Source organism: Choloepus didactylus, chromosome 19 (assembly GCF_015220235.1).
Source record: "Choloepus didactylus isolate mChoDid1 chromosome 19, mChoDid1.pri, whole genome shotgun sequence".
Lineage (NCBI taxonomy): Eukaryota > Metazoa > Chordata > Mammalia > Pilosa > Megalonychidae > Choloepus > Choloepus didactylus.
In genome coordinates, this window is record NC_051325.1 from 43,242,499 (window position 1) to 43,266,072 (window position 23,574).

Below are 23,574 nucleotides of genomic sequence, written 5' to 3' on the forward strand. Positions count from 1 at the left end.
ATGAGGGACCAGCCACTGGAGGTGGGGATCACCAGTACCCTGGAAATGGCTCCAGCTGCCACTGCAGGTAACCCAGGTGGACTGAGGGATTTAGGGTGTGGTGCCAATAGCCTCTGCTACAGAGGAGGCTCTTCAACTGCTATATAATGAGTGCATCCATTTCTGTGGGAGTCTGCCTAAATATGTTATAGGAAACTAATGGAAGACCCCTATATCTTACCAGTCTTGGAATTCCAATGGCCTCTGCCTATTCTCATCCTTCCCCTTTTACCACCTTGGGTCAAAATCATGGTCAGAAATGGGCAGTGTAAAAAGTTTACATTAACTTGTATTCCTGGATTTACACATATTTCGATTACCTCTTGCTCAATTCTTTATTTTAACTTCTATCAGATTAATACATTGCCATAAAAGCAGCCTTCAAATGCAATGATAATCAAAATAATGACTGAAAAAATGTCATAGACAATCATATCAATGAAGAATTATTTTTAGCCGTATGCCAGTATAAAGATATGTACTCATTTCTGTCTCTTGTTACTATTATCTTTTCGCATGTCTCTTACCATTGTTTGGGCTGTCACTAATTGTCAGGATTAGTAGTTAGAAGTCTTTGGGCAGATTTAGAAGTTTTTTCCGGTCCCTGGCAATAGGTAGGACAAAGCTGACTAATGTGGATGGTTTTTAGTTTTGTGTTCTGTACAAATCAGCTAAGGAAACCCAGTAGAAACTACACTACATGATTGCAGTGAGAAATTGACTTGCACTTGTCTTTTTGGGTGTCAGTTTGCCACCGTCCCTTTGCCAGCCTGAATTAGCTCCATGCAACAAGAAATCTCTTGCATCACCTGAACGATTCAGAGGAGAGAGTTTAGCCTTGTTGCTTGGCTAATTGGTTGGGCAATAGATGATTTCCACCAAGAATTCCACCGTGGCTTTGCTCCACTCCTCAGCAAAGATTTAAGAGGTCAGTGGTTTAGAGACTTCTCCAAGGCACTGTAACTTTGACAAGATATACCAGGATACTTGACTAGTGTGCTCTTGGTATTATCATAAATAATTAACACAAAGCTACGATTATCAAAACAAATGCACCAAGCAGTGTGCTTGTTTTGCTGAACCCTGTGTTCAAGGGGCTTAGAAAGATTTAGAAATTAACCAAATCTGTCTTTAGATACGGCCCCCAAATGAGTGACTGAGTATTGATCTGTGGTCTCGGAGGAAATGACATTGGAAGTGGCTATGGTTTAACGAAACATGGTAGGGAATTGGGGCAGAAAACTGGGTTAGAATCCTGACTCTCCATTTACAAGCATGCCCTCAGGTGAGCTTGTTTGCTTGGGTTTCTTTTAGCCTATCAATGAGACTGGGAAATAATACCCATTCTTCAGGAGGACTGTAAAGGTGAAATGAGAAAATGTATGAGCAAACAGTTTGTAAATTCAATAATAGTATGTAGATGTTACATGGTCTTGTTAAATGTGATATATAGCTCACCTCTCCCTACCCAATTTCTAGTTTCTCTCTAAGGTAGGGATTCTCAGCCTCAGCACTATTAACATATGGGGCTGGATAATTCTTTGTCCTGTAGGATTGTCCGGTACATTGCAGGATGTTTGGCAGCATCCCTGGCCTCTACACACTAGATGCCATTGCATCAACCCAGTTACGGCAACCAAAAATGTTCCCAGACATTGCCTAATTTCCCTGGGAGTCAAATTTGCTCCTGGTTGAGGACTGCTGCTCTAAGGGTAGAGGAATTGCTGAATAGTTCTGGAAATTCTGTGGACCATGCTTTACCAGTTGGTAGCATCCTGTATGCTAAAAATTCATGCAGTTAAGCTCTACAACTTTTTTTTCCTTCCATTCCATGCTTCTGGGTGGATGCATCAGTCAGGCCTGCCTCAGTTACACTGCAGTAACAAACACTCTCAAAAATCTCAATAACTTTAAATACCAAATATTTATATCTTACTCACTCTGCATGTACATTTCATGTTGGCTATGTCTCTCTTCCACATGATCTTCTGTTGGACCCAGACTGATGAAGAAGCCTCCATGGACATTGCCAGTTTATGCTAGAAAGAAAGGAAAATTTATTGGTAAAAATAAAGTAGTTCATGCAGTTTCTACTCAGAAGTGACACTTGTTACATCTGCCCATGTTCTTTGTCCAAGGCAACTCACGTGACCACTCTTAATTTCAACAGAGCAGGGTAATTGAGCCCCACAAGGAAGGCAACACAGTGACAAGGCCAAAGTCAACCTCAGTGGGAGGGGGAAATATAATTCTCCCCTAGGATAGGCAGCGGTTATTTTGAAGAATAATGCAACCTACCATGGCAGGTAAGTTGCTCATGCTGGTCCTTGTACTCTAGAGATCCTGCCATTTTCTCCCACTTTTCCCTCAACTTCCTTCTTCCATGTGCCTGCCAAAGGGGGCTAGGTTCCCATAATTTATATTCTGATGTGGGCTTGTAGGATGCCCCTCTCGGTCCTCTCTTCTGGCTCTACCAAAGCTCTGTGTTGTGTGTCAGGCACCTGTGCAGCTGGTGATCAACGGCCACTTGAATCCTTCTTTGCTTTGGCTCATATTTATGGCTCAAGTGGCAACTTCACTGAAGAAGCCTTTTAAGGACTTCAAGCATGGAGGTGGCTACATCTATCTGCAATCTGTGCAGAGTGTCACAGCATGCTTGGTTGGAAAGGCAAGCAGTCGGTTAGTCATTCACTTGGTGTGTTAATGTAATGACAGTCACCCAGTTGGGCTGATTTTGTCACTTAACTGATGGAAACTGTCTACTGCTTAACCAACCAGCATAGCCTGCCTCCTTGGTGGCACAGATGGGATGCGTTAGAAATCCCATCACTCCAGTAGTGGGACTAAGCAAACCTTGCAGTAGGGCTGAGGATTGTACTTGCATGACAATTGGAGGGTTTCTAAACCGGCTGCATGGGCTAACCTGGCCTCTTCATTGTATTGGTCAGTGCTTAGGGCAAACACAGTCATGTTTTACCATTTACAAAGCACTTTCACATCTACAGGCTTCCCTGGAAGTGCTTCTTCTCTTGCCTACCTGGAGAACTCCTATTCATCCTTGAAGAGCCCACTCAGATGTAAACTCTGTAACCCTTCCCTGACTGCCCTCAATCTAGAGTCAGTTGCTCTATCCCCTGTGCTCTCAAAATTAGCACCTCCCTTCTGAGCTTAATTCATGAGGGAAAGGAGAGTGTTCTGTTGGTTCATAACCCAGGTGCCTGGCACTGGGTGTGCATGCCGTAACGCAGCTGGTTCACTGGACAGCTCACTTTAATTCCTACCATGTCTCTGTGATTCATGGAGGTGAACCATGTGATTCATGGTGGCTTGCCCAGATTTTCACGGCCACCTAGGGATGGCACGGACGCAAACCCGCCTCTCCTCACGACCAGTGCTGTCCTCTGCACCAACATCTGAAGGACCGGCTGTCAGTGTATGGGGCCACTGGTGGAGTGTGGAGCACTCTCAGGGCACTGGTTTCCCTTTGGTTTTTCTAGTTAGCTTCGTGTCTTTTGGGTGCTGATTTTAGTCTTGTGCAGGAGACTGCACTCAGATGCAGTTTCGGTGGTTGTAAAATACTGTGTGGGATTGACCTTGTGACTAAGAACTCAGCTTTCAGGCATTAGAAAGACCTGGGTTTGAATCCTGGCTCTGCTCCTTTTTAGTTGTGTGGCTTTAGGCAAATACTTAACCTCTTTGAGCCTCAGTTTCCTCATCTGCAAAATGGGTATTAAAATAATATCCAACTCATTAGGTCATTTTTAAGGATTACATGAAATAATATATGTGAAAGTATTTATCACATTGCTAGGCATACAGTAAACACTAAATAATCATTAGTTGTTATCCTTTTAACTTCTACTTCTCCAAACACAGTGTATTCTATTTTATGTATTGGGTTCTTCTTTCCTTCATTGAACAAACTTTGTTGAGTGTCTTCTCTGCCATGTGCTGATGTCAAAAGAATCTTCAAAATGACAGTAAAAACTGCATTATTAATATCACCGGCTGAGTGCCTGATTCATCTGAGGTGTCATCCATTGGTCAATATTTAATAAATCATTAATCAGTAATCAACTATACGCATTATTTCATTTAATCCTTTTCCCAAATGTATTAGGTAGATGCCATTCTCCCCATTTTTACAGAAAAGAAAATCGAGACTCAGGATAATTAGCTGAGGGTCTGGGGTGGTGGTGGTGGAGAATGGCCTGAAGTCTGGAATGCTCAGCCCCTAGGAGGAGCAGAGAAGCCCAGTAGTCCACCTGGAGCCTTGGCTCTGTCCTGGCTTTGAGCTATAGTAAGAAGATGGAGGAAGAGGGCTTCCCCGTGAGTGACAGTGGCTGCTGTTTTCTTCATACAATTTTAGCTGTTCAAGGAAAAGAATAAGATGCTCTCTACAGCTGACTCTCTGGGGAAGCAGGGGAGTTTTTGAGGGTCAGTGGATGAAGCAGAGGGTCAGGAGGCCTTGGGGCCTGGTGATTAGGGTGGGCTATTGCCCCTGCCCACCAATTCCCTTCTGGGAAGGGGGAGGGTCAGTCTAAGAGACAAAGACGTTCAGAAGCCATCAAAAGGGGCAGCATCGTCTTTTGCCTCCTCGATCAACCAGAGTACTGATTAGTAATTAACAAGGCCCAATGCCAGATTGACTCTCCATGCTGTCAAAGCAAGAACAGAAAAGTAAAAAATTCACTCAGTTGTCTACATGGGACCACTCAATACATAAATTAAGTGGAGACTCATATTACATGTCCACTAGGTCCCTTGCATCTTCCTGACATTATTTTATGAACTCTTTCAATAATCCTAAAGGGCAAGAACTATTATTGTCCCCATTCACAGACTCAACAATAGTGTATTTATTCAAGCATCTAGCATGTTTTCAACAGCCCTATGTGCCAAGCTTGTGCTCTCCACATCCCCACAATAGTGAACAAAACAGCCAGGGCCCAGGGGCTCAGAGAAGTTAAGCCACTCGTCAAAATCACACAGCAAATAAGCCATGAAACTGGGATGCGTGTGCTCCACTCCGGGGTCTGAGCTCCCACTTACTACCTGGCAATGGTTGTCGGCTGAGTCCCCTGTCCCTTCTTTACTCCAGTTTCCATACGCAGGCACCAGAGAATCTGGTGAGACTCCTGGGAAGTTTTGGGTGGGCTGATGACTTCAGTTCAGCTTTTACGGTGCTGGTGGAGGTGTTCCTGGATCTTAGCTTTGCAAAAATCGAAAGACCACTGGGTTTCCATAATTTCCACTTGTTTCAAGAGAGGTCACTGTGCACCTGATTTTAAAAATGTCCCTCTGTGAGTGAATTCTCAGCTGCTAAAGAGCTCCAACGCCAGCCAAAGAAAGCCAGTTCCTGGATCCTCCGGTGCAGGCCATGGGTAGGATTATAAGCAGAAGCCTCTAATTACCCTGAGTAACCTAGGTTTTCCTGTATGGTCTTTCTTTGGTGAATCACTTAAAACAGGACTTTCCAAACCACTGTGTATAAATCACTCGGGATCTTGTTAAAATGCAGATTCTGATTCAGAAGTTCTTGGATGGGGCCTGCTAACAAGCTCCCGGGTGATACTGAAGGCTGCTGGCCCTTGGACCACACTTTACGTAGCAAGGCTTTAGGCCGGCGTCTCCAAACTGGTTTCCATAGAACTGCAATGTTTGGCAAGATATTTATTTTACCATGTTAAATAAGCATGGGAAAAGTTCGATTAAAATTAAATGAGCTTCTTTATTGCAGGATTTCTCAGAACCTTTAATATGTGAATGTGCAAATCTCCCCAAGACTTGGATTGAACATACAGTTTCCCAAACTCATTTTACCAGGGAACCCCCCATCCTCCCCCAACCCCTTCCCAAGAATACCTACTCATCAGCGTTCTTTGTGACACAGTTTAGTTTAGAATTCACTGTGCTAGGCTTCGGCATTCTGGGAGCCTTTTGCTTTTCACACCAATGTATTTTCTTCCATGCTTCATCTTCCTCCAGCCTCTGCATATGCTTCTTTTCCTAGCCTGGAGATAATTCATTAAAGCAACTCTCCCACTCCCTGCCTCCCTCTTCTGATACACCTTTCCACCTCCTAACACCCTGACTAAAAAACACCATCAATATTTCATAAACTCACAGTGACAAATTTATTTTAATGTGGTCCACCGAGAGCCAGAGATTGATTGGTCCCTCAGAAGCGTGACACGTTTCAAAGCAGGATATTCATGGCGTGTTTTAGTGCCTGCATTAGTCAGAGAGGAGCAGAGCCTGGATTTATCATCGTTATGACTTTCTCGGTATCTGTTCTCTTCTAGCCACTGGCAGAAACTCTCTGAATGCTCCCTATTGATTGGTTTTGTGTCTTTAAAATGTGCTGGCCGGGGAGGAGGGGGGGGCTTGGGTTTCCATCAAATTGAGCCCAGCTTGCTGCAACTTCTGCATATTGGGGGCATGTGTTTAGGGGAAGTCAACTTGAATTCCCTTGGGTAACGCTCACAAGGGTACGGGAGAGAGGGGGCTGATTGCCTTCATTTATGAAAGGTGTTAGTGATTGGAAAACGGGGCAGCAAGGCATGTGGGCTCTTCTGCCGGCTGTCACTTTGCAAACCTGCCCCTGTGGTCCAGGAGGTCATAATAGGACACCCGAGGTTGGGACCTTACAGCTGGCGTCATGTTGCTTAAACACCTCAGGAGTGTGTTCCCCACCCTTTTGGGACAGACACAATGCAGGGTCAAAATTGTCTTCAAGTTTGGGAAGCCCCTCTCTCCACAGATTAAATAAGAGTTATTCTGATGGCAGGGACGTTTACTGAGCACTTACAACGTGCCAGGTGCAGTTGAATGTGCATCCCATAGTCTCTTCTCACGACAACCCGGGAGGAAGATGTCATCATTATCCCCATTTTATAGATGAGGAAACTGAGGCTAAGCAGCTGCCTCAAGGCCATCCATTTGGTAAATGGTGCAGGACAAAAATCAAACCCAGGTCCTCCTGACTTCAGACCCTGGCTCTTGGCCACTAAGCTCGACTATCCTTCCAGATGAAGTCACCCAAGGAAACTGCTCTTACCTAATTGACACACTGTATTCAACACATTCTTTCTTACTCATTAATACAGAATGCAAGGACTTCTTGTCAACAATACTCTTAGGCTAATTTGATTTTCCACATGACTTTCAAAGTAAATAACTGCTGTTCCTTTAAATTACTCCAGTCTCTCAGTAATACGAATCTCCCCCAATTAACATGCATTAATAAGGCCCTGTGTCCCGGCCGGCGGGACGTTCAACGGAAGCTCCAAATCCTGTGAGGGAGGAATGGTATGGGACAAGAGACGCGAGGAATGACAGCAAGACAGGTTTCTGATCAAGCTGCAAAACTTTATTGAAGAGGCAGGGTATATATACCCTAAGGTAGAGGGAGTGGCTAGTACGAACGGGTGGCGGCCTAGGATTGGCTGCTGCTGTTGCTAGGGCGGATGGCAGATGTAAGGCTAGCACAGGATTGGTGGCTACTGTTGCTGGGATAGAAGGCAGGTAGTAAAGCTAGCACTCTAGATGTGAATCTTAGGCGCAAACGGCTATCACTTCCATAGAAGGCTGAGGGCAACTTAAACTGTTGTTACATCAGCCCTAGCGGTCATGTTGCATATCTCCGGCATCGCTGAGGGTGGATTTTATACATGCTACCTTAATCGTCCCCAACAGCCCTGTTGTATTGCCATACCACTAAGAGTAGCATCAAGCCACGCACGGCAGGCTTGCCTTCAACATTCATTCCCTCGGCAGGCACCTGCCCCAGGAGGAGTTTATAGTCTAGCCAAAGAGGCAGGTGTGTACACAGCTGGCCTCGAGCAAAGGCAGAGTGTGACGAGATCGAGGGACAGCCAAGGACAGAGCAGTTGAATCTCACTGGGGTATATATATTTCCGGGAACATTCTCTGGTGACGTATCAATGGCATGGGGCCCGGAAAGATGAAAAGAAGTTTTCACGAAGCAGAGATGGATCTGACGTCCCGGGATGTTCAGGGGAATGTTGTAAACAGAAACAGAGCGTCTGGAAGCATGGCTTCTATGTCAGGAACGTGTGACTTGAGTGACTGGAAAACTGGAGAGATTTGGAGTTCATCCTTCCTTCTTGTATGGCTCAATGTGATAAAGCAGTTTCTCCCTCTGTATGGATAGGGATGCATTCAGCAAAATGACTGTGAAACAAATCCCGGTTCCAATTGGCTTCCATTAGAAAGTCAAAGATATAGATTTGTGGGAGGGAAAAAATCCTCTAGCAGATTGAATTGAAGCATATTTACGAGAAAGGAGTTGGGGCAGCAAGCCGTGAATTCTGTAGACAGAAGCCGTCTCTGCTTGGTGGGGTGGGTGGGTTTCTACCTAGCAGTCATCTTCCCACTGAATCATTTCTAGGAGTTTCATCAATTCTAGGCTCCCCAGTGAAGCGAAGCCCACCCATGCCATGGACAATAGAGTTTTTTTCCTAATCAAGGGATCTTTGACCTTCTACTTGCAGGTTCTAGAATTTAGCTTCTCCTTTTGTTGGGATATAGCTGACACTCACTGGCCTGGAAGCCAGCTTGCTAGGACTCCACACTCCTGAGAATGCTGTTTGTTCTTCCTGTTTTGGAGAGAGTAATGAAGATCAGAGATAACAGCTCCTGTCTGGGATTTACTATAAAAATCAATTAAGACCATTTCTAGGAGAGAGTTTCTCACTGGGTGGTCTGCAGATCACCTGTGTCCTAATCACCTGGGGTATTTATACAAGCAATGAGTTTCTCAGCTCCACCTTAGAACAATGGAATTCAAATCTCTGGGGGTGGGACCCAGAAATCTGATAAAGGAAAACTCCCCAGAGGCTCTAATGCTCAGGGATTTCAGGCACGGCTGTACAGGTTTACACTGTGCAATGCTGAGGGCACCATTCACATGTAGTGAATGGGTCTGGCGCCCTCTAGAATTGTGCAGTGCAAAATATGCACAGTGGTTCGTGGTGGCTTCGTGCTGCTAAGCTGCTGCAGTGGGGATGTTCAGACACATCAAGTCTGAACTCTGGCCCATTCTGCATCTCCATCCACAGGGCAGGTCCAAGTTCCCAGGGACCAGAGTGTGGCTGCCACTACTGGAGTCTTCATCTGTCAGCAAATTGTCAGGGAGATTTAGGCATTTGGGGAAGATTCTTGACTATCAGATAAAATGTTTTTGCTTCTACTTTTTGGCTGCCATGTTTTTATTTTTAACTCCCAGCCAGTTTGAAATTGAATGATCTCAGGTTGATTAGCTGAGTGATCTTGAGCAAATCACCACCTAGTTTTCTCATCTGTAAAATGTGTATGTATGTGTGTGTGTGGGTGTGTGTGGGATTACCTGCAACCCTGGCATATTATTGTGCAAATGGAACGTACTAATGCTTGTAAAATACAGTTGCCCAGGGTCTGGCACATGTTAGATATTTAATAAATGTTAATGCCATCCTCCTTTCCATTTGCCTAGTATTTTTGTTCATTGGGATTTTATTATCCATACTCTGGCTCATACACTTGCCCCATTACCATACTCCACCATCACAGTTAGTCTCTGATCCATTATGTTTTCAGATCTAGAAACCTTCCAAGACTTCAGTTTCTAGGAAATGAATGAGTTTATAAATTTTGATTTTGTACAATTTTGGATTTCATTTCAATGTTGCATTAAACACACAGAGCTATGGGGGAAAAATTCCAAATTATTATTAAAATCAGAATTCTCCCATCAGTGACTGCTGTTCTCCTGGGCCAGATGGAGCTTTGAGTGTTTCGTTAGCTATACATGCTGCTGATTTTCTACGTGGAACCCTCTCTGTTCTGAGCTCTCTGGCATCCCAGCCTTGAATCACCACTGGACTTGGTTCTTGAATTCAGCAGCTCATGCAAGATTTGCATCCTACTATTTTTCTCTTATACTACGAATGGACCCAGGATTCCTTGATGCCAACTTTGGAGGTGCTGCCCAACTGCTCAGGTTCCTCATAAAGTTGACAAACCTTGGCCAGAAGCAACTGTAATGCAGGGGAAAGAGTCTGTAGGGCCAGAGAGACCTGCATTTGGCTTTGTGAACGTGTATAAGTTTCTTAAACCCTTTGGGCCTTGGTTTTGTCATCTGTGAAATGGGGATAAGCAGTCTCACCTCATGAACTGGTATAGAGAATGCAATACACTAACCCATGTAGAGGCTAGCACAAAACCGCAAGTCCTTTCAAATGTTTAAAAAATGTGAGGGATTACAATGGACCAGGCATGTGCTAAGCCTGGGGAAGGCAATGGTGAGCAAGGACTGAAGGGCTCCTATTCTCATAGATCTTAGAGGTCACTGGAGATACTGAAAATAGAGAAGTCAACAAATATAGAGCCCCAGAGAATAATATGTGCCATGAGGGAAGGTGGGGCTACTTTAGACTGGATTATCAGGGAATGCTTCTGGGAGGAGGTAGCCTTGATTTGAGACTGTGTTTTAGTTTGCTAGGCTGCTGAAAGCAATATACCATGAAATGGGTTGGCTTTTAACAGTGGGAATTTATTAGCTCACAAGCTTACAATTTTGCGGCCGTGAAAATGTCCAAATCAAGGCATCATCAAGACAATGCTTGCTTCTTGAAGACTGGCTGTCAGCAATCCTGGACTCCTCTGTCACATGGCAAGGCACATGGTGCATCTGCTGGTCTCTCCTTTCTCTTCCAGTTTCATTGCTTGCACTTCTTGCTTACCTGGCTTTTTCTCTCCCTGTATTCATCCTGTTTATAAAGGACTCCAGTAAGCAGATTAAGACCCACCCTGGGCCATGCCTTAACTGAAGTAACCTCAAGGAAACCTACTTACAATAGGTTTATACTCACAGGAATGGATTATCCTTAAGAACATGATTTTCTGGTGTACATGTGGTTACAAACCACCACAGATTGTAATGATGGGAATATGTGACGAGAGTCAAGCAGGAAGTAAGGAAGGAGCATTTCAGATGGAGGGAGCAGCAGATGCAAAGGCCCTGAGGCATGGGTGAGTGTGATGTGTTAGAGGAAATGAAAGGGTCCCGGTGTGGCTAGAATACAGACAGGCAGAGAAGAGAGACATGAAAGAGGCAAGTCAATCAGGAAAGGGGTTTCTATTCTTAGTACAACTGAGAGTAGGCAATTGAAAGTAGATTTAATGATACTTTTCTCTCTTCCTTTCCATCAACTCAGCTGCTTGATTCATGCCTTGTATCAATTAAGAATTCTTGAACTGAAATTAACAGGAAATGTAACAGTTAGAACTAACATTTATTAAACAGGAAATGTAAAGAACTGTTTTAAATAAGCAAGGGTATGATTTTCTCACGTAACAATACGCCAGGAGGTATGAAGATGCTGGTTATTCTGGTGAAGCAGCTCAACAACATCATATCTTTGGGCAGGCCTGACTGTGAGTCTCTTGGCTTTCCCCCTCATGACCACAAAGTGGCTGCCACAGCTCCAGTTATTACATCCTCATTTCATGTTGAGAGGCAAGAAGTAGGGGCCAGTGCGAGAGAAGACAGTTTTTCTTTAACTGCCTCTTTTTCAGAAGATCAGAGAAAACTTCTCCCCAGCAGATTCCCTTTTTTTATACTTGTTAGGGCAGAGTGATTTCCTGGGGTCAGAGGTTCTGCACTTGATCCCTAAACAAAGTTGGGTTTTGTTGGCAGGAAAGAAGTGAGGTGATACCTGTGGGGTAGGTAACCATAGTGATTGCCACATTCCCCAGATTCTCACCTACCTCCCTGAGCAAAGACCACAGAATTATAAGTTTGACTCCATCTAGGGTCTCCAGCCAGGTCTGTATTAGAGACCGTTTAAGTCTTGGAAGCTTCTATTAGATTCTCTCGTTTTCCTCTGGCATCAACACGGGCTACTTGTCCCGTGCTGCTCTTTAGCAAGTTGGAGGCACAAGATTTAATTAAAAGCAAAACTTGACATAAGTGTTTTTAATTGTAATAGAAAAAAAGCCTCCTGTTTTATAAAGGTGACAGTTTGCAAACACAAGTGTGAACGTCTTCCTACCTCACTTGTCGGCAGCCCGATCACGGAGTGCCAGGGTGGTATAAGGAGATAGGTCTGGTGTGAATGACTTGTTCCAGCAGTGAAGGATGCAACCTGAATTTCCCCTGATGAGTGCCAGCCGACATCCGTCATCAGGTACACTTAGCTAATGAGATCCAAGGGGCAGCCTCTGGTCCCCACCATTCCACCACTACCTTTAGTCTTGGCTGGAAGAAGGGATAGAACTGAGGCACCCACATCACTCTAGGGAAGCCAGACTATATTTTCCCAGACCTGGGTCTAGTAAGCAAACGGTTCATTCAGTCCCCAGATGTGTCCCAACATCTGTGTGTTTAAAGCCCCACCAGCTGGCTGGTGGAGTGTAGTTCCGTTTTTCTCCTGGATGTTGGGCCAGTGTGGATTCAGGCGTGGTGCATTCATAGGAGATCGCTGTGCCTTCTGGAAGGAAGATTGTATCTCTCTCAATCTTGTTGTCCAAAAAAGATGTCTAAAGTGTAGAAGGTTAGGAAATATTGGCTGCAGGGAACCGATTCACACCAACCCAGCTAGAAAGAGGATTTACTGGAGATGTCCACTCTGGCAGAATCCATGGGCAGGAATCACAGCTGGGCTTTATGTTACATCTCTGCTCCATTCTCCTTTCTGGGGTCCTGCTTCCTTTGCGAGGTCCTGATTTCTGCTGCCCTGTGGATTTCTTTCTCAGTTCTCAGGGCTGATTCTGGCCTCAACTCTACATGACCTTGTAGTTCAACTCTTCATTCATTTACTAACTCAGTGATTCATTAATTTGTCCATTAATCACACAAACATGTGTATAATTACACACAGAGGTAACTCACAGGAAAGAAAGGATTATGGTGTTCGACAGCCGATTGCTTCCACAGTTCCCACAACTCCTGGATGGAGGATATGATTGCACCAGCCCAGAACACCTGGCCCAGTTAGCAGGGGCAGATGTGCTCGAGCACTTCCACGCTTGCAGAAGGAACGTGATATCCAGGAGCGGGGAATGGGCAGCGAGGAAATGCTTGGCTTCTCTTCTAAATGACGAGTTTCAGGTTAGACGTCCACAGCGTTATCTTTGATGGAATCTCACCGGCTTTAGGCTTGGTTCTCAGAAAAGCTTCACCAATTGTGTGGCTGAACTGACCCAGGGGTTTGTGTCCTAGATGTTCAGCTCGATCTTGACCGGCTGCACAAGCCCAGCCTGACTCACCAGGTCCCGAAGATCAGGTGTAGAGAGGTGTTTGGCTGCAGGTGGGCTTCTGCTGATCTCTAGGCTACTAGTCAGGTGGCTGTACTGAAAGGATCATCATGTCTCTAATTTCCCAAGGCCTCTTCTTCACTGCACTGAGATGAACGCCATGGGCACCGCAGGATGGGAGGGAGCAATGCAGCAAGAGCCATGGGAAGCAGCAAGAGCTATCCAGGTTTCCCGAAATTCGAGGCCAAAGCTTTGGGTATAAACTCAGAAGCATGATAAGAACAGGTCACTCCAAAGGGACCCTTCATCTGCTCATTTATCCAGCACTGGTGGAGGATGGCCCACGCCCCGCCCGGTGCCAGGCACAGATAGTCAGAGACTTGCCCTGAGCTTTTGGAGAAATTAACAGAGCCAGCCAGCCCCCTGCCCCCCAAGAGTCCAGGCCCACCGAGGTAGAGACGAGTCCTCCTGGCATTCCAGGCCTCTTGGACACCCGGCTGGGATTTCGGGAGGGCTGTGTGGAGAGGGCACACAGCAAACATTTGGGTGCCAGGGCCCTGGGGGGCCTGGCCTCAGAGGTTCGCCTCCAGCCACCTGGGTCTGACTTCTTGCTTTGCTCCGGCCATGTCTGTGCTGCGGCCAGGAGGACGGTTGCTGTGGTCCGTGCAGCTCCCCTGTGTGCTACCAGCTAGTCTGCTGTGGCTGTATTTCAGAGGATTTGCTACAAGGGAAACTTAGCCTGTAAGTCAAACACTTTAGTTCCCCAGGTGTGAAAAACAGCACTCTTTATCTCCGGCTGTGCCTGGCTTTGTGAGCTGTGTCTAACGGCTGCAGGAGGAGAGAGAGCAAGCCATCCCTGCACCCCTGCAAGCTGGAGGCCCCTGCGCGGAGATGTGCAAAAGGTTGGAGTCAGAGTCTTGGCCTGCAATATGTTTGCCCTAAAACAAATTAAAAAAAAAATTCATTCAACGTCATAAAACAAAACAAAACAGAAAATAAAAAACAAAAACAAAACCGAAAGTCCCTACCAGATTTCAGGAGCATTCAGTGAAACACAGCATGAAAAGAAATCAGCATATTGCCCAGCACATAGGAAGGGCTCAACAAATATTGGTTGTTATTCTTATTATAATCATAATATTTAAAAACATATTTCAGGCACAATGCCACTGTCCTTTCTAGCTCCCATCAGTCTAAATTCAAATTGCTGGCATCTCCCTAGTCCAGTCCATTTTTCTTTGTTGTCACATGGACTGGAGGGCCCCACCGGTATCCTCTCCCCTGCCAGTATTTGGGGCACTACCTGCCTCCATCCCCTGCCCCCCAGGAAGAGATCTTGCACCTGTACTGTTATGAACAAGGTTTGATAATGACCAGGAAAGCTTTTGCCTGCCGGACTCTCATTCATGCTTTTAGGCTCAGCTCAAACTTCAGCCCCTCCAGGAAACATCCCTGAGAAGCATCCTCCTTTCTGCTTCAACACAGTTTTTAAAAGTCTCTGTATGGGGAAGACTATGTTTTCCAAAGAGGGCAGCAACAGCCTCTCCCATCCCATATGCTCTTTGCAGTGTGACTTTGTCACTCCTTCCATTGAGTAGTGGGGTCTATGTCTTCTCCTCTTGGACCTGGTTGGTCACTGCCATAACCAACAGAATAGTGCAGAAGTGATGCTGGGTGACTTCTTAGGGTGGGGCATAAAAATGCCTTGCAGCTTTCACGTTGCCCTCTTGGGATGCTGGCTCTCAGAACCCAGCTGCCGTGCTGAGCGGAAGCATGCATTTGCTCATGTTTAGAGGCTACTTGAGAAGTCACGGAGAGCACTCCAGCTGGGGTCCAAGCCCACACTCAGTATCAACTGCCAACTGTGTGAATGAGACAACGCTAGCAGGAGTTGGCAAACTTCTTCCATAAAGGGCTAGTAAATATTTTCCATTTTCTGGGCATATGGTCTCTGTCACAATTATTCACCTCTGCCACCATAGTACAAAAACAACAGTGGACAACACATAAACACACAGGCGTGGCTGGATTTTGCTCACGTATCTAGTTTCTTGACCCCTGCTCTAGATGATTCCAGCCCTATCCACTGTGTCACTCTCATCCTTCTAATCATCCAGGCTGAGCTCCTACCTGAACTCCTGGCCCACAGATGCCATGAGCATAATAAAATGGTTGCTGTTTTATGCTGCGGAGTTCCGGGTTGGTTTGTACATAGCAAAAGTATCTGGAGCAGTGCGTATCCACTTTGATGATTGTCTGTTATTTTGCCTGTCTCGCCTTCCAGCCTTTGGAGTCCCTCCAAGGTCAGCACTGGCTCTTCTACGTCTTCCATCTCCTCCTCCTTCTCCACCTCCTCCTCCTCCTCCTCTTCCTCCTCCTTCTCCTCTTCAGCACCCCAGAACCACATGCCAGGTACTGTTTTTAGTGCTTTATGTGTATTGTCACTTTTAATCTTCGCCGTAGTTATTCTCTCTAGTTTGCAGATTAAAAAAATGGGTCTCTGTGAGGCTAGCAAATTGCCTGACGTCACACAGAACTGTGGTTTCCTTGATTTCAGGGCCCAACATCTGAAGGCTGATGCTAACCAGCCTCAACTTTCATGGTGTGAAACAGAGGCGAGTGGGCTGGAGGAGCATCCAACAGATGTAAGAAACGTGCATCCAGTGGCCTTGCACGTCCAGTCCTCACTCCATCCCCAGTGCCTGGCTCAGTTCCTGGGGCACAGTGGTTGCACAGTAATTTTTTGTTGGGTGAATGAATGACTAGCCCACATTCGTTTTCCTCTTTGGTTAATGCTAGACCCAGGGCTAACGTTAGAGGATGTCCCTGGTAGCCCATTCGCTCTAGTGAATGAATGTCGTGTAGATGTGTTTGGAACACTGTCCGTATCCCCTTGGCCTACTCCAGGGGCCACCTGTAGACAGTTCCATACAAGCCAGTGGCTTCAAGCTTTTCTCTGCCTGAGGCTGTGCCTTGGCCTGCAAATGGGGCAGGTCACATGTGTAGGGGAGTTAATGACCCAGCAATAGCCCTCAGCTGATGAGGGATGGGAGCTCATAGATAAACACCCAGCTTCTTCTCACCCTTCAATAGGACAACTCTGAGGTGTACTCACAGACGTCTCTCAAGGGAGTCCCTATGGTGTGAGCCCCAGTTGCCCACAGAGGTATCCACTCATCAATACACCCTTTGTGGGCCTTCCTCTCTTCCCCGCCTCACTTTCCCAGTCCTCACAGGACTTTCTGAGATCTCCTCCAAAATAAGCAACTTGTCAAATCCTAGTCTTACGACTTGCTTTTACAGAAACTGAAATGATGACAAATGGGTATTGTGCTAGGTGTGAAAATGTGGTGCAAGTTCTAATACACACAAGCCTATGACAGATTTGCATCAAAAAGTCTGAATTGGTGCAAAAACATAATTATTGATTATATTTTAATGGATGTCATTTTCTTACATTTCAGTATATATAGTAACTGGAATTAGGCTAACCAAGATTTGCTTATTATTTTAATCAATAAATAAGAATGATTTGTAATTAGCATACCAATTGCGTTTAAGTAGTTGGTACTTCTGAAATACTGGAGGGAGCTGCAGAATGATGCTATCTTGGGTGGTTTTAATCATCTCCCCAGAATCTTGCTTCCACCATAACTTCTTGGATTAAACAAAGATTTGTGGGGCTTCAGACCCAGCCTGGCTCTGTCACTCCACACTGACTGAGGAGAGCAATTGTTCCAGGACTATCTGAAGTTAGTAGGAGCCTCTGGTGTAGCACATGGGGATGTCAAGTGCTGCCCAGGGATTCTTTTGGAAAACGATTTGTGGAATATCTTCATGGCCTAGGCTGTCAGTGCATCCCTCCAGAGAATATTTGTGCATGCTCCTGCTAAGTACCTAGAGGCTCTCCCTACCTGGGGTTAACTGCATTTTTTTTTTTCCACTTGGGAGATTTACTTTGAGCTGGAAATTCACTGGAGGGTAGGTTACCCTTTTTCTAGTACTCTCTACACACTCCCGCTCTGTTCAGTGAGGAGGTGGCTTTTTATTCATGTCTCCTGGGGATGATGGGTGGTTGGCAAAGAGGAGAGCTTACTTTTACTTTCAAGGGCAGTGTGGACCTTTGGGGTCTCAACTGGGTGGGGGAGGGTCTCCTAATAGAATCACAACCTTGAGTGGGTTTTGGGCTTTGTTTTTTCTTCCCCACATTCCATAAGGCTGTGACAATAGAAGCTCAAATTGTCTAGGTTTGGCAAATACTCTCAGGATAAAATCCACTTAGAATCTCAACACTTCCCTAGAATCTAACTTTTACTTAATCTTCTTCTCCTCTCTTCCTCATCCTCCTCTTCCTCCTCCTTCTTCTTTACCACCATGTCCTATTCACCAAGCAGACACTCCCTGCTTCACTTAGATTTTGGCCTGATAATTCCTTTCAGGTCTTTCATTGTTTTAGGAAGATTTACAATATGTATTTGATCCAGTGTTTTTAGTTATTTTCAGCAGGAAGTCTGGTTCAAATACTTGCCCTACCAAATTACGTGGGACTAGTTTCTGTCCCATGGATTTTTCATGGAGCCTCTTGCAGCTGAACACTGAGCAGGAACCATGATTTGGAGAAGATTCTGTAGTGTGAAGTCTCAGGGTCTCTAAACTACCTCACCCATCACATTTTGGGACATTAGTCTGCTAGTGACCCACCTACAGGAAACGAGGGAAAGATCAGCCAGTCAGTGGATTAAATGCCCTTGTCCTGTGGATCAACGAGGATCAGAACCAGTTTCATCTGTTGCACAACGGAGAGCCGAAAATATCGTGCTGTGGCTCCTAATTAGCCCCGTCTTCCTCAGGAGGGTCTTCGGGCATTAGGGGGTTTTCCTTTCTTTTTCAACTTAACTAAGGTTTTCATAGAAAGTTCTAACTGTATTCTGGGCATTCACTGAGACCTTTATTTCCTGCTTATATTCAGGAAGATTCCCACGGATGAGCGAGCCTTGCCTCTCTATTCTTTGCTGCATTCATTTAACAAATAGGCCATCATGGAAGTCCATTCTGGAAGCCCATTCTGAGACAGACTCAGAGTCGGGAGGGAAAGAGGCCAGCTCCTGAGTCTTAACAGCCTTCCTTGCAGGATTCCAGGGATCATTACGACCCTTCACAAACTTCTCCCTGTGTTAAGTGTTGGGCCCAGCTCCCTGTCATTATCATGACAAATTATTGATAAAATATATTTTGAATAAAAATGAGGGAGATGAAGAATATGTGAGAGGACTGGATAGAAATTCAAATAAGGATAAAGATTGGTTGGCTTGTTAATTACCACCACAATCTCAAGTCTAATTTTGGCTGCAGCTCATTTTATAGAAATCCAATGGGAAAAGGCACTTTTCTCACCTCCCATGTTTCATTGTGTCTTCCACTGGAGGAAGGGAGGTATTAGAATGAGGCCTTTCAGGAGTGAGGCTCTGTGTGAGTTAGAGTTGGCAGTGCTGTGCTGCAATAACAAGCAAACCCCAGGATCTTAATGGTTCACTGCAATAAAAGTTCATGTTTCACTTTGGGACTGGCGGTTAAATGTGCTGAGCCCTCGATCATGGGACTTGCCCTTATGAAGCTCGTTACTGCAAAGGAGAGTCTAAACTTGCATGTAGTTGTGCCTAAGAGTCTTCCCCTGAGTACCTCTTTGTTGCTCAGATGTGGCCCTCTCTCTCTCTAACTGAGCCATCTCAACAGGTGAACTCGCTGCCCTCCCCCCTACGTGGGACCCGACTCCCAGGGGTGTAAATCTCCCTGGCAACACAATATATGACTCCCGGGGATGAATGTGGACCCGGCATCATGGGACTGAGAGTATCTTCTTGACCAAAAGGGGGATGCAAAATGAGATGAAATAGTTTCAGTGGCTGAGAGATTCCAAATGGAGTCGAGAGGTCACTCTGGTGGACATTCTTATGCACTATATAGATAACACCTCTTAGGTTTTAATGTACTGGAATAGCTAGAAGTAAATACCTGAAACTACCAAACTCCAACCCAGCAGTCTGGACTCCTGAAGACAATAATATAATAATGTAGATTACAAGGGGTGACAGTGTGATTGTGAAGACCTTGTGGATCACACCCTCTTTATCTAGTGTATGGATGAGTAGAAAAATAGGGATAAAAACTAAAGGACAAATGGGGTGGGATGGGGGGATGATTTGGGTGTTCTTTTTTCACTTTTATTTTTTATTCTTGTTCTGGTTCTTTCTGATGTAAGGAAAATGTTCAGAGAGAGATTGTGATGATGAATGCATAACTATGTTATCATACTGTGGACAGTGGATTGTATACCATGGATGATTGTATGGTGTGAAAATGTATTTTAATAAAACTGAATTAAAAAAAAAAAAAGGTCATGTTTCAGTTTTACAAAGTCCAGTGGGGGTCTTCCTGGTCTGGTGGCTCAAATGCTGTCTCAACCACTACTGACTGTGTGACCCCATGCAAGCTACTCACCCTCCCTGTGGGCCACTTTCTTCAACGTATTGGAAGCACAAATGAGACAATGCAACTAGAGGCACTGCCCCATGGGGAGCACTCCGTTAGCGGTGGTCATTACTGTTAATGTTCATGTATAAATTTGGTGTGTGTGTGTCTGAGGGCTTTCTTATGGAGTATGTGTGTAAGGGTGCATGCACGATAGTGTACATGTGTATGAGTTTGTGTGTGCACGTGTGAGTGTGCATGCATGTGTATGGGTGAGTGTGTAAGTGCATGAAATTTTGTGTGCACATATGCGCACATGTATGCTCCTGTGTGTATGTGTGTGTGAATGTGCTCATGCAGAATTACACACTTTCAGGGTAGCCTTTTGCCAGGAGGGTGGGATGTGGGGGATCCAAGGAGTAGTGGTGGAGGCTTCTGAGCCCACCATATTCCTTTTCACCCAGCCCTGGTACCCCCAGCCCCCAGAGATGCTTTGGCCCCAGTTCTCAGCAATGTACTTTGCATAGGGTTGAATTCTGTATTGTTCAGCTTGCCTTATTAAAATCTATATTGTGCCTTCATGAATCTTTAATACTAAGCACTCAGTGAAGAGCCCATAATCCCCTCAATTGAGCTGTATAAAAGAGCCCCATTGGGGAGATGAATGCTTTCCACTGAGGATGGAGCAAGGAGGAGCTGCTGGAAAGTTCACCAAGACTGAGGGAGGCAGATCCCCCCAACAGAGGAAGGTGGTTCACCCAGGGCCATTGGGCATGGATGGGTACACACCGTTAAAGCTGCAGGGATGGGTGCAAGGTGATGCTCTTGTAAAGAGATTGACTTTAAACAGAGAGGATCTTTGTATATAACTGGTATCTGGTCAGGTTGGCACTTAGTGGGACTGGAGGGCCTCTTCTTGGAACCAAAGGCCTGTGGCTTCTGGAGCTCAAAGTTGTAGACTGGTTCCCCTTGCTGCCCTGCCTGCAACCCCTGCTTGGAGAATCTTCCCCTACTGGCCGCCTGCGGTGCTCTTGACAGTGTGCTCTGCTCTGACCACAGCTCATTAGACCAAGGGTGGACACCTGCCTGAGGCCTGCTCATCTGTGGTCCAGACCAATCAGATTCTTTCTTAAGAACTTGACTCTGAGATGTAGAGGCAGGAGTTGGCTGGTGGTGGACATCTGAGCTGAAAGTTCTAGGAGTTAGTCTTGACTGCTTCATTATAATTATTGGATGGTGGGCAGAAAATATGCAGAGGGGAGGAAGCCAGCCTAAAAGAGGGGGTAATGTAGACTGCAGAGGAAAGTGGAGATAGAGGAGTGGAGACAGATAGAGACACGTAGACAAAGAAACAGGAGATGGGATAAAGATTTCCCTCCCCCGTACCTGGAACTGGTGTGAATGGGTTCTAGGCCCTCCTCATGTCTAGCTTCTGGCTGTGATGTCTTGATGAGGCAGACATGGGACAGATTTGCTTGTGGGGTCCTCAGCCCAACTGTGTGTTGTTTTCCTTATTTTACAGTTGAGGAAACCGAGGCACTGATTGATGACAGATTCACTGGGGCACGCAGCTGGGAGGCAGCAGAGCCGAGGTTTGAAATGACCCTCTCCCAGCTCACCTCTCTCCAGCCACACTGGCCTTCTGGGTCTTTGTACTTCTGTCCCTTCTTGAAACCCTCTGCTTCCTGACTCCATGTGCCAGCCCTGGCACCCCAATATTCTGTACCGCAGCTCCTTGGGGTTGTTGTGGTGTTTGTTTGATTTTGTCTTCATTGGATTTGTCATGATTTAAAATTATTTGTGCAGTGATGTGAAGGTTCATGTCTTTCTTCTGCTCTAGATAGTAAGCTCCAAGCAGACAAAAGTGGCCTGTGTTTTCCCTGTAAAAAGCCCATGCCTCGCTTGGAACTTGATAGATAAATGGCATGCAATAAATATTTGTTGAATGTATGCTCAAATCCCCATTTTACCTATGAAGAAATGGAAGTGTGGAAAGACTGAGAAATTTGCCCAATGTCACCGAGAAAGCATACAGCTGGAGCAGAACTGAGCTAGCTGCTGACCCAGCTCCACAACACGCTCTCCTGTAACCATCCTGCACTGAAATTCCCAGGTTGGATTACTCTTTGGGGAAATGTGCCTCTTCTCTGCGCTGGAGGCTGCGTCAGAAAAGGCTGCCTCCTGCTGGCTTGAGCAGTGAGCGCGGCCCTTTGTCCCCTGATGTGAGCCGCGGTGGCGGTGGCAAGAACCCGCACTGACAGGACACCTGGGCTCGGGACCCAGCCCTGCACTCGGGTGCTGTGGGAACTTGGGAAGGTCAGTTTCCTGCGGAGAGTCGCCTCTGCCTGCCAGCAGTGTGCCTGAGGCCCCGGGGTGCTCTGAGCAGAATGCAGACAGAGATGGTGTGGGGAGAGCCCAGGGACTGGCGGGGTGTCAAATAGTCTCCTCTAGCTGCCATCCCCAGCCCCTGCTTTATTCCATTGTCATAGCTATTGAGGTGTTTGCTTTCAAAGAACAGGTGGGGTTGAGTGGCTGGGGGTGTGGGGGAGAAAGATGCCAAGGACACGGTAAAGCAGGCATCAGATGCATTCAATGGCTCTCCCTCTGGGAGTGGGCTGGGTGGCTGTTTACACCCCTGGAGGCTGAAGGCTGGTCACTGGAGGGGGCTAAGGGAGGAAGGGATGGGAGGGGTCTGCTGCCTGGTGCACTGGCGTGGTGGCCAATGGAAAGGGGGGGATTCCATGCTTGAGCAAGGATGGGGAGTGCAAGCACCCTGTCCCTGCCACCCAGGGCCAGAGGACAGTCTGGCGGCCACTGCCCAGCTCCACTCCTTGCACCCTGGCGCAGCTGCGGTGGGTGAGGCCCCTGGGGGTGGGGAGCTGAGGGACCACCAAAGAGGAGATGGACAAAAAGCATCCTGCTGTGCCTCCCCTGAAGCAGCGTGAGCACATGCAATTATAGGACAGTGGGTAGATGACAGAGTTAGTTAATGTAACAAGCCCTTTAAGCATTTAGCCACATTCGAGTGTTTAATCAGCTGTGTAAAGTGCAATATCTATCTTTCAATTTTATGCCATTAGGGGAGACAAGATTTTGATTAGGTACTTAATCTGTGCGCGGAAAAAACAGGCCCACAGCAAGCCCATGATGGGGAGGGAAAGGGACATTGGATGGGGGATTCGATAAAGGGGAAAGACAGAAATTTAACATAAAAGAGAATTAGTGCAGCTCCTTTCAATTTAGTGCCCGGGCTTTATGGCCTAATCAATTAGAGGCCTGGCCGGGGCTGCTGGGAAGTGGCTGTGCTGGGCTGGAGGCTCAGCCGTATTAATTCCCTTCATTACGTGGGGGTCAGACCGAGGGCTTGGCGGGGCTCTGCAAGGAGTGGGTCACTTCTCGGGCACTGGCTCAGAAAGTAGGGGAGGCGATCAAAAGGTGCCAGGCTGGATGGTCTGGGGCTGCTGGGGAAGCTGGGCACCCAGGAGGGTGGGACTATGAGGGCCCTGAGGGGTGCAAGGCCATGAGGTGGAGTAGGGTGGTGGGTAAGTGCTCTGGTTCTGGAGCAGGAGAAGCCTGGGTTTGCATGCCAGCTTTACTGCCTATTGGCTGTGTGACCTTGGACAAACTGCTTGGCTTCTCTGGGCTTCAGTTTCCTGCAGAATCACAATTATGGTTACCCCAAAGGGTTGCCACAAGGAGAAAAAAGAAAGCTTAGCGTGATGTGTGGCATAGAGTGGGTGCTCATTCAATGTTAACTGTTGTTGCTGTTCTTATTTTTATTTCTAATATTATATGGGACACTGAAGG